Genomic DNA, 5,496 nt, shown 5'->3' with positions numbered 1-5,496 from the left:
AGGATGGACGTTCTTGGGCTCCGCATTCTTCAGCGCACGACTCTACTGTAAACATGTACGAGGTGAATTGCTATTTCTGGACATTGTACATTTCTGGACATTTCGAGTAAAATAATTTTTCGTCGCGTGTAGAGTCAAGTCAGTCAGGTTGATGTACTTGTACACCACACACGCGCGCGCACGTGCGCATACATTTGTCCCTGGCTGAGGTATATTATGCTCGGCAGGCCGCGAAAGAGAGCCCGTTACCTGGACCCCTACTCGCGCGGGTAGAGCGAAACTGAGCACCCTGGGATGCGAGCAGCTTTTTAGTACTCCCGGGTCCAAAATCTCACCACCAGGCCGGGATGATCAAAACGTCTGCCGGGTCTGCAGCCTACAAACGTGGATCTGCCGACACTGTGCTGTCGACGACATGTCCGGCAAGGCACCTCCTTGCGTGAAAGCAAGGAACGCTTTTTTTTTAGAAAGGAAGCTTCTTCTCCAAAATTTAAAATTTTTGAAAATTATTCCTTCTGAAAATATCATCGCGTTCTTGACCTCGAAGCTGACTGCTGAATGCGATTAGGAAAGAAGATTCCTGAAGATACACCAGACTGATTCTGGCAAGCCGTCTGTCGTCTAGATATGCAGTTGTTCGTCATGCATGGTCAGCAATCTTCCTCGTTCGTCCTTTCGTTTTCCTGACCACGATGATGACAAGCAGCTCTCATGCTCAGGTTAGTGCTGTACTTGTATGTCTGGGCGCACAACACATCTGAGATTCACCCACTGACGTTATCGAACTGAAGAATGCAGCAAGGGTTCCTCGGATTCTCTTGATTTCGGAACAAATTTCCTTCACTTTCACCCTCTCAGTCTCTTCCCCATGCCCTCCATGCATGCACAATCGAGTTTGCATTTCGAATGTTGTTTTTACTTTGGCAGTGCGTTCGATAACGTTAGGACAGTCTAAGTTAGGTGTTCTTCTCTTCAGGCTTATTGGACGTGTACAAATTCTAAAAAAATAGCTTCCATATGCTAAACGCAGATCCCTGTGAATACGGTTCTGCTGGGCAATGATGTTTACACCAGGGAGTAGTAAAATACAGGGAGATGACACGAGCATGTACGGCCAGTTTGACGATTGCCTCAGCACCGTTTTCACCCGGCGGGTGAGATTGGGGTACTATGGGTACCGAAGTGTGTAGACACGCGCGCGGATCAGGATTCTCTCGATCAGGGAGTAGTAAAATACCTACCGCCAAAGAGACTCCTACTGCAGCCCGTAGAAACTCAGCGCTGAGAATTTTCCAACAATTGTCTGCCTTCACAAAGTTTGGTAGTCGACCAAACTACCACTATGTCAGGATAGAAGTCCAGCAAGAGTGGTATCACTTTGGGAGATATCCCTGCGTGCCGTAGATTTTTCCTGTGTCGATACAAGCTGTTTACGACGACGTAGCCCGCGTTTCAATCCTTGACAAACTTAGGAACATTTCATTCCGAAAAGTGAACTCCCGAATCTCTAGCATACCATAATATGAAATGCTCATCATCACAAAGAAGGTAGAAAAGTACTGGTTGATCACAACTGAGGAGAAATTAGTGCCGATCGTGTGGTGTCCTAGAGATTTTTTCGACTTCGAAATCGGTGCACTCGCTTTTCATCTCCAATCGTACACGTATTGTTCTCAAGGAAATCACCTTCGTTCTATTGCTCCATGCCGTCGATCGGGACGAATTTCGGAAGGGTGGTACCTTTCCATATGACGATGACAGAGATGTATCACAAGAGCAAAACAAATGCTGTTCCATGAGATGGATAGACCTTTCACGGAATTAGTTCTTCAACAAATACTCAAGATTGATTCAGCAGATCATCCTTTTTTGCGAAAGAAAAAAAAACAAGCGCGAGGCACCCATCAAAAATCACGATTAGTGGCGTGTCACCTCCCTGTATTTTACTACTCCCTGGTTTACACCAATCTACACTCTATGCTGTCATAGCATCCACAACTGATCCTCTCTCTCTGAATTAACTATTTGATAAAGCGAATCTTTAAATCGCTGTTGCATAGGATCTCGGGTGGGAAGAAGCGATGAATCGATACATGGCATTGTGAAGAAAAGAAGAACAAATTCACATTGCACGTGAGACTCGGTTAGAAAGACTGAGTTTCTGCATTCATAAGAATGTCACACCCCGGGGATCATGATAAAGAAAACATATGTCGTGAAAATGACTGAAAGAACCAAAGAAGTATTTGATCTTCCAGCCAGCTTAGCCTGGTACTACCATACTAGCAGTGCTACCAAGTACCAGCCCTCCATATTTTCTGTATTTGTACGGAAAATCACTCCTTGTGCGCACTACAGAAATTGAGCAAATGGTATAGAAAATCGGAGAGGATCAATCAGCTGTGTAGAAGCATTGCAAGTGTAAGCTGAGTGATGAATAGTCTTGTACCAAAGCGAGTGCATGCTGTACCACAACAACATGTACATGTAGCACAAAAATAATAATGTCGTGAGTGCAAGTCACACATGTTTTACACTACCAAATGCAGCCACCGACATGCATGTGCGTGTCAAAAAACATTACAGTGCAAGTATGCATGCAATGTACACGGCAGTACGCAAAACACTGCAAGATACGGAAAATCAGAAGTCTGAGTACGCAAAACAGACTCAATTGGTGGGCAGCTCTGTACTGGCCTGTACGGAGGGAGTGAATCTCAATGTGTGCAATGCACGCACTTTGGCCGACAGTGAAAACTATGCAAGTCGTGTTGGTTTGCAGGATGAATGTGAGTCCTTTTAGACAAGCGCCTTAGTGGAGTAGCCCACCGAAAGAAGAGTACTTGACACCGCGAAGTGGAGTCTGTGCATACAACAGTGAGGGGGTAAAATTAGCTATGACTGATTCTGCATGTGTTCTGCATGTGTGTCACATTACACTAGCAGATAGGCACACCTGTTGTTCCAAAAAGATGCTTATGTCAGTGTCTGAATATGTCGTGTACCAGGTAATATTGTTGCCAGGATCTCACGGTGAGAGTCAGACTTGAATAATGGTATCAATAGATTATCAATATCATACATCACCATGTACCACCCAAAGTATAATAGCCGAAGGACCCGTTTGTGTGGTGGTGTATGATTTCGTGAGCAAGATGAAGTGGCTACAGATGTGTCTTATATAACACCCTAAGAAAAGATCATCAATTCTGGGGAAAGTGATTCTGGTAGCATGTTGTATCCAGTGTGGCATGACAAAGACTCCCTCGATTTAGCCTGTGGAGAATCCGTAAATACATAAATACAATACATACAGGCATCGCAACCTTCGGATTATATGCTCTTTTGCTTGCCTCCTGGAGTGTGGTTGTACCTTGGTTCACTGTATTAGAATAATAGTAGACTTTGTTTTTCGAATTCGTTTCTATAACATTAGGTTTCTTTCTGTTGCTGCTATGTCTTTTCATGTGTTTTACAGGATTGCCATCTGTTGATGAATACCACTCTGAGGCACTCTCACGAGCGAAGGTGTTTGAAAATCCATGTCGGAATGATGGTCATGTTGGCCTAAAGGTGCATTACATTGCCGATACTCGCCACCTCCACCCTGGAACATGTTCAATTTCTGTTTCTCGTATGGAAGGACCGAACAGGTTGTTTTCCTGTCTCAGTGGACCACTCAAGACTGAACAGCACTGATGGAAGAAGATTTGCCGTGAATCTCGTTCACATAATCAGCCTGTTTAATTGCTGTACTGAGGTGACTGCTTCATAACAATGACCATGCAGCATTAATTTTGGATAGTATTGCAGTGCCCCTAAAATTGGAGAATATCGAATTTCTCTGATAGCATTGTGATTCATTTGTGAATAAACATCACTACTCTTTTTGAGTAGCATAGCAATGACAGAGTTGGTTTAATGTATGACAAAATGGAGCCGCTTTTTAACTTAAACCTGTACTATAATCAGTACCGCCGGAAGCAGTTTTTGATTGGTCCGGTAGTTTCATGGCGGGTACACACGTCCTCCACGGTAGGAAACGTTTGTTGGTGGCCAACAAGTTGGTCTGGTGATAACCTGACCAACCAGACCGGCGGGCCTGATAATTGTGGGGCTCATGAGCAGCTCAAGTACTTAGTATGGTTTTGGACATGTCCCCAGTTAACCAATGAGAATAACCGGAAAACAAGGGGGGCTTTAGATACCGGGCTGACTTAACAAGAAGCAGGATAAGCGCGTTACGGGTTGAGCTTGTCGAAAACCAATTGTACTTCATTATGTGTGAAGGGGTTTTATGAAGAAATATTTTATGAACCAGTGTACAGAGATGGTGCTTATGACGAAAGGAGAGAGGAGAAGTGTGTGAAAGTCGATAAAGGGCATCCGAAGGAACACATCGATCATTGTTGTAAAGAATATTAAGTATAAATCTATGGTTGAAACCTACTTCCCCAAACGTTCTCTGTTAAGTATAAATCTATGGTTGAACCCGACTTCCCCAAGCGTTCTCTGAGGGGACCGAGGTCTACTCTATCAGTTCATGTATTCTGTGAAGTGACATGACCATTCGTGGGGACCTTGCTCATAACTGCAAAAGTCCTCGTCTGATTTTTCCGCATCAATTGAACGTTATACATGTGCATGTAGTGAAAGCCACATGCAAAAGGCTGTTCCATGGCACTCATCTGCCACCAAGCTCTGGGTTCATTGGCTGAAAATATTCTTCGGCACAGTAAAGTCGTGCGCCCAAGAACGTGGAAGCCTACAGAACATCCAACCTGGAATACTAAGAACACCACAGCCCAAAATTAAGAATTGCGGTGTAGGTTTGTGCTGTTGTCAAACACCGGGATTGTTATGTTGCACATGTATCTGAGCTTTACCACTACATACACGTCTGTCTTTACACAATTACCAATCTGCAGACAGCATGCTGTTTCGTCCTTTAGTTACTAATGGACTCATCAATGCAGCACAGAGAAAATGAGGCAGGTGAATGTCCTAGGCTAGAGAGCATCAAATACAGGTATAGAATCATGCCTTGCAGATCTCGTTACGGCCCCTTCGATGCATGTCTAGAACATTAGATGGCTGTGTAGCTTCAGTTATCTCAGAATATGTACTATTTATCCAGCAGCAACAACGTTGGTCACACAACTATTCACTATAATGAGTATGCGTTGGAACACTTTACCCCGAGTCATACTATAGCAGTGTATGCCATGCATGGGTTTACCTCACACACTGAATTTCATAATTTGACATCCAAATCACAGAAGAGTGGTGTTCCAAACTTTACGTAATTGCACTCCATGTCCTGCGAGCTACAGTAGAATACTTCAATAGAAAATTTCTTATAGCACGTTCTTAGAAACAAATCGTATAGGTTCGAGGCTGTCAACCCAGAAATTTGTGATTTCACAGCCATAGATGTTACCAGTCAGGTCACTGTATACAGTAGGTATGCAGAAGAAAATACTAGTAACTCTTTGT

At 43.8% G+C, this 5,496-nt stretch overlaps 1 long non-coding RNA gene across 1 annotated transcript; it reads left to right on the top strand.

Annotated features, from left to right (window-relative positions):
- Positions 1-222: 222 nt before the first annotated feature.
- On the top strand, positions 223-3,950 carry LOC135812451 (uncharacterized). Its single transcript, XR_010552805.1, has 2 exons — positions 223-719; positions 3,479-3,950. It is a non-coding gene; the product is annotated as an uncharacterized LOC135812451 (long non-coding RNA).
- The last annotated feature ends 1,546 nt before the right edge of the window (positions 3,951-5,496 follow it).

Source organism: Sycon ciliatum, chromosome 3 (genome assembly GCF_964019385.1).
Source record: "Sycon ciliatum chromosome 3, ocSycCili1.1, whole genome shotgun sequence".
Lineage (NCBI taxonomy): Eukaryota > Metazoa > Porifera > Calcarea > Leucosolenida > Sycettidae > Sycon > Sycon ciliatum.
Note: the sequence above shows the minus strand (reverse complement) of the source record. Positions and strands in the feature narration are given on the sequence as shown.